The sequence below is a fragment of the Chiloscyllium punctatum genome, chromosome 52 (assembly GCF_047496795.1).
Source record: "Chiloscyllium punctatum isolate Juve2018m chromosome 52, sChiPun1.3, whole genome shotgun sequence".
In the NCBI taxonomy this organism is placed as follows: Eukaryota; Metazoa; Chordata; class Chondrichthyes; order Orectolobiformes; family Hemiscylliidae; genus Chiloscyllium; species Chiloscyllium punctatum.
The window spans coordinates 17,478,932-17,491,078 of record NC_092790.1 but is presented as its reverse complement, the minus strand read 5'-3'; the positions used below and the strand labels follow the sequence as shown (position 1 = coordinate 17,491,078).

At 42.9% G+C, this 12,147-nt stretch overlaps 1 protein-coding gene across 12 annotated transcripts in view; it reads right to left on the bottom strand.

Moving 5' to 3' along the window:
- The window catches only part of LOC140470706 (histone H3), a 375,678-nt gene that overhangs the window by 356,284 nt on the left and 7,247 nt on the right, over nucleotides 1–12,147 (bottom strand). Inside the window, exons 2-3 of one of the 12 annotated variants that reach the window (XM_072566740.1) lie at nucleotides 9,369–9,476; nucleotides 741–911 (exon numbers count right to left, since the gene is read on the bottom strand). The exons of 7 other annotated variants lie outside the window; for them this stretch is intronic. The gene's annotated coding sequence lies outside the window, so the exon portion shown is untranslated. The remainder of the gene's footprint in view (nucleotides 1–740; nucleotides 912–9,368; nucleotides 9,477–12,147) is intronic. 4 more of the 12 variants (XM_072566733.1, XM_072566732.1, XM_072566731.1 and 1 more) reach the window with 4 other exon arrangements.

Below are 12,147 nucleotides of genomic sequence, written 5' to 3'. Positions count from 1 at the left end.
GCAGTTTGCTCAAGCTCATTTCCTGAGAAATTCCGCCCATATCCAGGATCAATCTCCTGAATACTGTATGGACTGCCTTTCCCAAAACAAGGGACAAAAGTAACTCACAGTATTCCAAGTGTGATCTGACTCATGTCTTGAACAGTTTTAGCAAAACTTCAATTTTTTCTCCCCATTCCCTTTAAATAAAAGCCAACTGACCATTTCCTGAATACCCACTGAACCTGGATGCTAGTTTTTCGTCTTTCAAGCAGAAGGACCCAAAATTCTCTGCGCTGCAGTTTTCAGCAGAGGTTTTCCCTTGTTAAATAATATTCACCTCTCCTAGTCTTCCTGCCATTATGCATATGAGATTAGAATCCCTACAGTGTGTAAACAGGCCCTTAGGCCCAACCAGTCTACACTGACCCTCTGAAGAGTAACCACGCAGACCCATTTCCCTCTGACTAAGGCATCTAACACTATGGGCAATTTATCACGGCCAATTCACCTGGCCTGCACATCTTTGGATTGTGGGAGGAAACCGGAGCACCCGGAGGAAATCCATGCAGTTTTGGGGACAATGTGCAAACTCCACAGAGATAGTGATCCGAGGCTGGAATTCAACCTGGGACCCTGGTGCTGTGAGGCTTAGATTAACCACTGAGCTACTGTGCTGCCTGTCATACTTTCCCATGTTATATTCCACAGTGCTGGAAGGAGAATGAGAGGGGTTTTATCGACCAACTGCTCAACCATACCTTGAGTGTAACCTCCCAAAACAGCCACTTCCACCACCATGAAGGACTGCAGAGTAGGCGTATGTGACCAACAGTGCCTTGAAGCTCCCTCTAACTCACACAACGTCCCAACATCCAGTGCTGAATGAATAGAAACTTTCTCCAATTTAATCAAGAACATGGGAGCAGACTCTGTTCGAGAAAGATGTGAGGAATGACTTCAATATGAAAATGGTGGAAGAGCTTTGGAAATCAATCACTAAGTTGTTAGTTTCCAATCTGAGACAGATCAACTTTTGTTCAACAAAGGTATTCAGGGGTTATGGGCCAAAGGCTGAACTCCACACAGCAGCCATTAGTTCATTCAATAGTGGAACAGCTGAAAGGCCTACTCCTGATCCTTTGTTTGCTGGCTTCAGTCCCTGTTACAAAACTTCCTAACTCCACCTGTATCCTCCCACAGTTACCTCCCACTGGTAATTGTCTGAACCAGGCTCTTCACAACATTAAGGAGATTTGGAGATTAGCTTTAAACCACAGACCCACATCCTTACCATGACGTTCTATTTCCATTTCAGTAACGTGGCCTGACTCCAACATAGTCTCAGTGCCAGGTGCTGAAATCTCATCCAGTCCTTTGTAACCTCGAGACTGGATGACCCTAACACACTCCTGATCCACCTCCCACTTTCAACCTCCCTGTAACCTTCAGCTCATCCTAACACCCTGCTGCCCGTGTGCTCACTCACACTGGGTTTTGTTCTCCCCACCCTGAGCTCACTGACCTGGAGAGGTCACAAATTGAGGAAAAGCAACATTTTAACAAATTTCTTGTCGTTCTTTTCAAATCCTTCTATGATAGTGATTATTCCCATCTCTAATCTCTGCCAGCCACACAATCTTTCAAGATATCTGCACTTAACTTAATTTTGGCTTGAGCATGGTCAATTAATCTCCCCAACAACAGTGGATGTGCTTTCAGCATGAAATGTTTAAAAAAATTAAATTAAGCACCAAGTCATTAAAATGTAGTGGCCAGACCAGGCGAAGTGTCTTAACTGCATGTCATCAGAACTGGTGGACCCCATTGTGGTTCATAGCTACTACAACAATAACAAGTGTTGGTCGAGGGATTCCAGCTCAGATTGTTGAGCTGAAGTCTGATCTCCGAACACTGCCACACATCAGGGAGGGGCGAGAGTTACTGAGATGCTCTGTTTCAGGAGGCAGTCACACCCCTTAGATTAACTACCTCAAATCAATCAGTGGTCAGGGACAAAAGGGTATGACTATGAGTGATGCAGATAGAGGAAACCAGAGGGTAGTGCTAAATGAGCCTCAGCCCTTCAGCTTGTCAAACAGGTTTGAGATTCTTGCTCCCTGTGTGGATGAGTGTGGGGTCTGTAGGGAGGATGAGCAAACTGACCACAGCACTGTGGGAGAGGGAGCCATTCAAGAGGAAGGGGAAAAGAGAAATGCAAGTGTAATCAGGGGAATAGAGACTCTTCCCTGTTGCCAGAATCGAGAGTTCCAAAGGCAGATTTGCCTGCCTGGTGCCTGGCTTCACGATAGTCATCTGGGCTGCAGAGGAATGATCATGTTGGCAATATAGACAGATCGAGGGAAGAAGTTCTGCTGAAGGAATATGTACAGCTCAGGGATAAATCTTAAAAAAAATCAAAAAAGTTAATAATCTCTGGATTACTACCTGAGCCATAAAGTCAGTAAGATTATAGCAGTAAGATGTGTGTGGTTGAAAGATTGGTGTGGGACAAACAGGAGGTTTGAATTCACTGGACTTTGGAGTCAGTACTGGGGAAGGATGGAACTGTTATGATGGGACAGGCTACATGTGAATGATGCTGGGATCAGAGTCCTGGGAATGGCATAACCAGGGCCTATATATTAGACTTTAAACTAAAACATGGGGGTTGTTTTTCAGCTGCGTGCAAAATTATGGAAAAGTCAAAATGGGGAAGTGCTCAGCACAGGTTCAAGCTTTCACAACATGTTGCAAGACAGAAAGTATGGAAAGGATCAGGAATCTAACTTCAGACACAGCAGATAAGGGACAAATATGAGAAGAGGGACAATTAACGCAGGGCTGAGGGACCTGGAACTAAATACACACGGTCTATAGAACAAGGTAAATCAGCTGGTATGCCAGAGTAAACTTGGCACTCACAATGTTGTAGGTATCAGAGAAAAGGCTGCAGGGGGTTCAGGGCTGGTAACTAATTATCCAAGCTATCGAAAAGGCAATGGGCAGAGTCAGAGGGGTTGGTTGCCTTGTTTGCAAGAAATAAAATTAAATTGACAGCAAGAAGCGAAATAGAGTCAGAAGGTGTAGAATCTGTGAGGGTAGAGATCAGGAACCACAAAGGAAAAAAAGACGCCGAAGGAACTTGTGTACAAGCCATTAGCCATTGTCACGATGTGGGGGAGAAAACACATCAGGAGATTATAAAAGCATGTAAGGAACTGTTGCAATAATCATTGGGGACTTCAATATGCAGGTGAACTGGGAAAAAAAGGTTTGTAGCGGTTCTCAAGAAAACGTGGAATTATCTGAGAGATTTTTTTTGTTTGGAGCAGTTTGTGGTAGAGCCCACTCCGGAACAGGCAATTCTTCATTTAGTGATGTGTAACGAGGGAGACTTGATTAGGGAACTCAAAGTGAAGGAACTCTAAGAGGCAGTGGCCATAACATAATAGAGTTCAGATGTAACAGGATGACAATTGGGTAAAGATAATTACAAAGATAGGTGGGTGGAGCTGGACAGAGTTGATTGGAAGGGAGAGTCGACCAGCAAAGACAGTGGAGCAGCGATGGCAGGAACTTCTGGGTTAATTCAGGAGACATTGCAGAAATTCATCCCAAGGAAGAAGAATAATACTAAGGGGAGGCTGAGACAACCCTGGTTGACAGGGGAAGTCAGAGCATAAAGGCAACACCAGCAGCATATAGTGTGGTAAAGATTCGTGGAAGCCAGAAGATTGGCAAGTCTTTAAAAAACAGAAATAACTTCAAAAAAGAGGTGGGGACGGGGAAAGAAGTGAAATATGAGAGTAAGCTCGCTACAATCACAGAAGAGGGCTGCATGCAATTTTCTTGGATATCTAAATGGTTACAAAGAGACAAGCGTGGACATTGGACAGCTTGAAAACAATGCTGGAAAAGTAGTAATGGGGAAACACGGCACAGCAGAGGATCTGAACAGGTACTTTCCATCAGTTTTTAAACAGAGGAAGACACCAGCAACTGACAAGAACTTCAAGGGAAACCTGGGGACAGAAGTGAGTGCATTGGCCATTGGTAAGGGGAAGGTGCTGGGAAGCTGACGGCAGGTAAATCACCAAGACCGGATGGACTACACTCCAGATAACTGAAGGAGACAGCAGAGTAGATTGGAGAGGCACTGGTGATGATCTTTCAGAAAGCACTGGAGTCAGACAGGGTCCCAGATGACTGGAAAATGGCTAATGCAGAGGCAGAGGCAAGAAACTATAGGCTATGTAGCTAGAATGTAGTCATTCCTAAGGCTTGCGAATCCCTTGTTTCGAATGAGGCTGCAGAATACTTGAAAGTGCATGGTAAAATAGGGCAAAGTCAACACAGCTTTGTTAGGGAGAGGTCTTCCCTGACAAATCTGTTCAAATTCTTTGAGGAAGTAATAAGCAAGTTAGACAACACAGAACCGGGGATGTAATCGATTTGTATTTCCAGAAGGCCTTTGATAAGATACCACACAGCAGGCTGCTAAATAAGGTAAAGGCAGAGAATTGGCTGCTTGGCAGAAGGCAGAGAGTCAGGATAAAAGGGTCTTTTACAGAATTGGCAGCCAGTGGCTCATGGACTTCCACAGGGGTCAGTGTTGGGAACACAACTATTCATGTTATGCCTTAATGATCTGGACAAAGGAACAAAGGGTATTCCTACCACGTTTGCACATGGCATAGATGTCAGTGGAGGGGCAGGTAGTGCCGAGGAGGTGCGGAGGGTGTAGAAGGATTTGGACAGGCTGCAAGAGTGGACGAAGAAGTGACAGATGGAATACAATGTGGGAAATTGAGAGGTTATGCACTCTGGTAGAAGAAGTAAAGATGTTGATAATTCAAAGTTTGTGAGAAGATTTGTAGCTCGGGTGCTCGTTGTTGTGGTTCTGTTCGCCGAGCTGGAAATTTGTGTTGCAGACATTTCATCCCCTGGCTTTCCTGTACAACGAAAGCAACCATCCCAACACACACAAAAGAAGTTGCATCAAGACACTATTCAAAAAGGGCCACAACACACTGCAGCACACCAGAACTGCAAAAAGAGGAAGAAGAACACCTATACAATGTATTCGCCAAAAAATGGATACCCACGCAATTTCATCAACAGTTGCCTAAGGGTGAGGACATGCTGCAACCCAACAGAACGAGGACATGCCACAACCCAAACGACGAGCCACACTACCATACATCAAGAACATTTCTGAACTGAGTCAGACTACTGCGACCACTAGGACTCATAATAGCACACAAACCAACAGCCACTCTCAAACAACAACTCACGAGAACGAAGGACCCGATACCCAGCATGAGCAAAACCAATGTAGTGTAAAAAATCCCATGCAAGGACTGCACAAAACACTACACAAAACAAACAAACAGGAAGACAGCTAACGATCCGCATCCATGAACACCAACTAGCCACAAAATGACACAACTAGCTATCCTTAGTCGCCTCACACGTAAATAACAAGCAACATGAATTCGACTGGGACAACACTACTATTTATAGGACAAGCCAAACAGAGAACAGGCAGGGAATTCCTAGAGGCCTGGCACTCATCCACAGATTCAATCAATAAGCACATCGACCTAGACCCGATATACTGACCACTGCAACGAACAGCTGGAACTGACAACTGGAAGCGGCAGATTCAAACCACTACAAATGCCGGAGGAAAGATCATAGAAGCGCTTCACAGAAAGTTCCCAAGTACTGAGGATGTCACCTAGACAGGGGACGAAACGTCTGCAACACAAATTCCCAGCTTGTCGAACAGAACCACAACATGTTGATAATTTTCTGAACAGGGTAAGTCTTCAGAAATCTCAAAGGCAAGGGACTTGGGAGTCTTAGTTCAGGAATTCTCTTAAGGTTAACTGGCAGGTTCAGTTAGCAGTTTGGAAGGCAAATGCCATTTTAACATTTATTTCAAGGAAGCTAAAATACAAGAGCAGAGATGTACTGCTGAGCCTCTATCAGCTCTGGTCAGACTGCATTTGGAATATTGTGAGCAGCTTTGTGCCCATTATCTCAGGAAGGATGTGCTTGTGTTAGAGGGAGCCCAAAGTACATTTACAAGAATGACCCCAGGATGAAGGACTTGTCAGAAAAACAGTAACGGAGGATAACTCTGGGTCTGTATTCAATAGATTATAGAAGTATGAGGGGGATAAAGGAAGAATAGAAAGGCAGGTAAAAGAAAAGGTGGAGTGGTGTTTTTGATTAAGGAAAAGATTGCTGCTCTAAATAGAGAAAATATTTATGATAAAGATCATCCAGTGAAAATATCTGGTTTAAAATAAAAAGGGATAATCACCATGATGGGACTATACGATAGGCCCCCCAACAGTAAGAAGGAAACTGAGGAACAAATATACACAGATTTCAGATATATGGAAGATGATAAAGGCTGTAATAGTAGGTTTTTACAAACATTGTCTGGAAGTACCATTGGATGGAGAAGAGACTTAAAATTTGAAGAAAATTTCTTAATCAACATGTAAATGTTCCGAGAGAAGGAGCTTCATGTTCCAGAATACAAATGCTACAGGAAGCTTAGAAAGTGGGGGCAAGAGAGGAGGGGAGTGACAGTTTTGATAAGGGATAGCATTACTACTGTACTTAGAGACGATATTCCTGGGAATATATCCAGGAAGTTATTTGGATGGTACTGAGAAATAATAAAGGGATGGTTATCTTATTGGGATGGTATTATAGACTCCCTAATAGTCAGCACGAAAGTCAGAAACAAATTTGCAAGGAGATTTCAGTTCTCTGTAAGAATAATACGGTGGATATGGTAGGGGATTTTAACATTCCAAATGTAGACAGGGACTGCCGTAGTGTTAAGGATTTAAAAGGAGAGGAATTTGTTAAGTGTGTGCAAGGAAAGTTTCTGATTTAGTATGTGGATGTTCCTGCTAGAGAAGATGCAAAATTTGACATAGTCCTGGGAAATAAGGCAGGGCAGGTGACTGAGGTGTCAGTGGGGGAGCAGTTTGGAGCCAGCAACCATAAATCTGTTTGTTTTTAAATAGTGATGGAAAAGGATAGACCGGATCTAAAAGCTGGACTTCAAAGCTGTAGGAAGGCTAATTTTGACAGCATTAGGCAAGAACTTTAAAAAGCTGATTGGGGGCAGATGTTTGGAGGTAAAGTGAAGGCTGGGAAATGGGAAGCCTTCAAAATGCGATACCAAGAGTCCAGAGTTAGTATATTCCTGTTTGGGTGAAAAAAAAGTCTGGTAGGTGGCGGGCATGTGGGATGACGAGAGAAATTGAGGTTTTGGTTAAGAAAAAATGAAGCATATGTCAGGTGTAGACAGAAGAAATTGAGTGAATCCTTAGAGTATAAAGGTTGTAGGAGTATCATTAGGAGAGAAATCCTGAGGGCAAAAAGGGGACATGAGATAGCTTTGGCAAATAGAAGTAAGGAGAATGCAAAGAGTTTTCAGAAATAGATTAAGACCAAAACATTAACTAGGAAGAGAATAGGGCATCTCGAAGATCAGCAAGGCACCTGATGCGTGGAGCCGAGGGAGATGGGGAAGATACCTAATGAGTATTTTGCATCAGTGTTCACTGTGAAGGAGGACATGGAAGATAATAGAATGTGGGATAGATTGCGACATCTTGAAAAATGTCCATATTACAGAGGAGAAAGTGCTGGATGTCTTGAAATGCATAAAAATGATAAATCCCCAAGACTTGATCAGGTGCATCCTCGAACTCTGTGGGAAGGTAGGGAAGTGATTGCTGGGCACCTTGCTGAGATATTTTTATCATTGATAGTCGCAGGTGACGTGCTGGATGACTGGAAGATTGTGAACGTGGTGCCAATATTTCAGAAGAGTGGTAAGGAAAAGCCTGGGAACTATAGACCGGTGAGTCTGATGTCGGTGGTGGGCAGGATGTTGGAGGGAATCCTGAGAGGCAGGATTGACGTGCATTTGGTAAGGCAAGGATTGATTAGGAATAGCCAGCATGGCTTTGTGTCTGAGAAAACGTGTGTCATGAACTTGAATGAGTTGCTTTGAAGAAGGAACAAAGAGGATTGTGAGGTCAGAATGGTGGATGTGATCTATATGGCCTTCAGTAAGGCATTCGACGAGGTTCTTCATGGGAGCTTGGTTAGCAAGGTTAGATCTCATGGAATACAGAGAAGGTAGCCAATTGGATGCAGAACTTGCTCAATGGTAGAAGACGGGGGTGGTTGTGATGGAGAGATGCTTTTCAGACTGGAGGCCTGTGACCAGTGGTGTGCCACCAGTATCAGTGTTGGATCCACTGCTTTTCATCATTTATGTGAATGATTTGGATTTGAACACAGCAGGTATAGTTAATAAGTTTGCAGATGACACCAAAATTGGACAGCAATGAAGTTTCCTTCAAAGTACAACAGGGTCTTGATCGGATGGGCCAGTGGGATGAGGAATGGCAGATGGACATTTATTCAGATAAATCTGGGTTGCTACATTTTGGAAAGGCAAATCAGGGCAGGACTTGAACACTTAATGGTAGGATCATCGATAGTTTTGCTGAACAAAGAGACCTTGGAATGCAGGTTCATAGCTCCTTGAAAGTGGAGTCGCAAGTAGATAGGACGTTTTCTTCATTGGTCAGTGCATCGAGTATAGGAGTTGGGAGGTCATGTTGTGGCTGTGCAGGTCATTGGTGAGGCCAGTTTTGGAATACTGCATGCAATACTGGTCTCCTTCGTATTGGAAGGATATTGTGAAATGTTGAAGGGTTCAGAAAAGATTTACAAGGAATTTGTCAGGGTTGGAGGATTTGAGCTATAGAGAGAGGCTGAACAAGCTAGGGTTGACCACATAGAGGTTTATAAGATCATGAGGGACAATGTCTCTTCCCTGAGGTGGGGGAGTGCAAAACTTGAGGCGTAGGTTTAAGGTAAACGGGGAGAAATTTAAAATGGACCTAAGCGCAACTTTTTCACGCATAAGATGGTACGAGTAAGGAATGGGCTACCAGAGAAAGAGGAGGAGGGTGGTACAATTACAACATTTAAAAGACATCTGGATGGGTCCATGAATAGGAAGGGTTCAAAGTGATATGGGTCAAGTACTGGCAAATGGGACTAGATTAGTTTCTGACATCTGGTTGGCATGGATGAGTAGGACCAAAGAGTCTGCTTCAGTGCTGTACATCTCGATGGCTGTGAATGATAACATTTATTGGAAATCAGGAAATGTGAATTGAGAATGGAGAGGGATAAAAAAAGTTATAATTGCTTGGTAGTATTTGACTATTCTTGTGAAAACTTCGCTCTAGAAATTGAGCTCCATGTGTGTCTAATTCAACTGCTCTGTGCCTGTGAAAAGTATGTTTTTCAGTCTGACAGTGATAACATACCTACTGTTTGTTCGAAGGAACTGATCACACTTGGCTTCGTACCAAGAGAATGTTACATTGCCTTGCTTCTTCATGTAATTGTCTGGAGGAAGAGAGAAGAGACATCCCCTGTAAATCAACATTAAGTGAGTTTGACAGTATCAAACCTTTCAATGTAATATTCATTTTACAATCATGAGTCTGTGTTTCTTTCAGGCCAGCATTTCAAACAGAACGACAAGTCTGACTCCATTCTTGGCCTGAGTTGCTCTTTGTCTGGTGATTGTAACATAAGAAATCTACCCCAATTGACTGAGAACCAGATACTAACCAACACCTCTACAGCTCCACAATGGGGTTAACCAATACAAGTTTGTATCTGGATCCTTATCATACCTGTCAGTTCCTGTGAGGTGAATGTGGGAGTACGGCTGTCAATCTGTACCTGTCAGTATAGGCCGTGCAAATGTAAGAGGTAATATAGTCATCAATCTGTCCCTGTCACTCACTGCAATGTCCAAAATGTATTTACTCGAGAGTGACAGGGACAGATTGATAACTACGTTCACATAGTATAAACTGACTGGCATAGATTGATAACTGAACTCTTTTCCACATAGTAGAAACTGGCAGAGACTGATTGATAAATACATTTTAAATAAATAGGATCAGTCCCTGTGTGCTTCACTAATGGGGAGGTGTGAGTTTAGTTATCGATATATACCTGTCAGTTTCTGCCGTTGTAAATGTGTGAATTTACTTAACAATCTTTCCCTAACAGTTTCTGCTGTGCATCTGACTGTAGTTATCAACCTGAACCTGTCAGTTTCAGCTTTGAGAACGGGTGCGCCATTCTCAGTATCTCCCTGTCAGTTTCTGCTGTATGAATATTAAATGCAGTCATCAATTTGTACCTGTCAGTATTTTCTGTGTGAATGTAGATATTGATCTCTACCTGTCAGTTTTAGCCATAATCAATTTCTCAGTGTAATTATCAAACAGTACCTGTCAGGTTTTGCTATTTGACACCAGAGTATCATTGTTAATCTGTTTCTACTACGTCAATTTGAGAGGGTCAATACCAATCTGTCCCTGTCAGATTCTTCCCTGTCAATATGTGAATAGTACAGTTATCATTCTCTACTGTCAATTTCTACCTGTGTAATTGTCAATCCGTACCTTTCTGCTGTATGAATACTTAAATATAGTTATCAATCTACAGCTGTCAGTTTCTACTTGGTGAATATGTCTGTGTAATTGTCAATTCCTGCCAGTTTATGCTATGTGAATGTGTGAGCTGAGCTTTCATCTGTCACTATCAATTTCTGCTTTGTGAATAAGAGAGTTTAGTTATCAATCCTTCCTGTCAGGTGCTGTAATGTCAGGGTTTAAATGTATTTATTCATCTTTACCTGTCAGGTTGTGTGACTGTAGCTATCAACCTGTACCTCTCAGATTCTGCGACATGAGAGTGTAGTTATCCACTTGATTTGATCTGATTTATTATTGTCACATGTACAGAGATACAATGAAAAGTATTGTTTTGAGTGCCTTACAAAGTGCAATAGGGCAATAGAACAGAATCTGGAATACAGTGTTAATGGTGCAGAGAGACAGAATAACATTAAAATTTGAGAGGTCCATTCAAAAGTCTAATAATAGCACAGAATCAGTTCTTGAATCTGTTGGATGGTGTATTCAAACTTCTATATTTTCTACCTGACAGACCAGGGTGGAGGAGCGTAGAACCAGGGTCAGATGGGTCTTTGGTTATGTTGGTTGCTTTCCCAACACAGGAGGAAGTATAAATGGAGCCTTTGGATGGATTGGACTGTGTTCACAACTGACTGTAATTTCTTGTGGTCTTGGGCAGAACAGTAGCCATACCACACTGTGACACATCCAGATAGGTGGTGCATCGATAAAAGTTTGCAGGAGTTTTTATAGACACGGTGAATTTCCGTAGCCTCCTGAAGATATCTGCTTGGTGATTATGTTTGGGTAATTGTCAATTTCAGCCAGCCAGTTTCTGCTATGTGAATAGGAGAAGTTAAAAACTAACAGTCCTTGTCAGGTTTTGCTTTGTGAAGGTTTAGTTAAGAATCCTTCCCAATCAGGGTCCGAATTGTAAACATGAGTGTATTTATTAATGTATGCCTGACAAATTTTCTTTTGTGAACATGTGAATATAGTTATCAATTTTCCCTGGTGGTTTCTGCTCTGTGAATATGAAAATGTAGTTATTAATCTCTAAATGAAAATCAAAAGAACTGGAGAAGCTGGAAATCAGAAACAAAATCAGATAGCTGGAAAAGCTCAGCAGATCTTAGGTGGCACGGTGGTTAGCACTGCTGCCTCACAGCGCTAGAGACCCGGGTTCAATTCCCGCCTCAGGCGACTGACTGTGTGGAGTTTGCACATTCTCCCCGTGTCTGCGTGGGTTTCGTCCCACAGTCCAAAGATGTGCAGGTCAGGTGAATTGGCCATGCTAAATTGCCCCGTAGTGTTAGGTAAGGGGTAGATCTAGGGGTATGGGTGGGTTGCGCTTCGGCGGGGCGGTGTGGACTTGTTGGGCCGAAGGGCCTGTTTCCACACTGTAAGTAATCTAATCTAATCTGATTAGTTTTTCCGCAAAAGGTAGGGTATGTTGAAGGGTCAGGAGTAAATGGTAGATGGACATAGTATCCAAAGACAAGGAAGGTGAATCACCATTAACAGTGACTGTTGGTGTATAATAGCAGACCTTGTGATAACAAGGCCTGGTGTCAGGGGTTCTGGGTAATGACATGGGAGAGCTCTA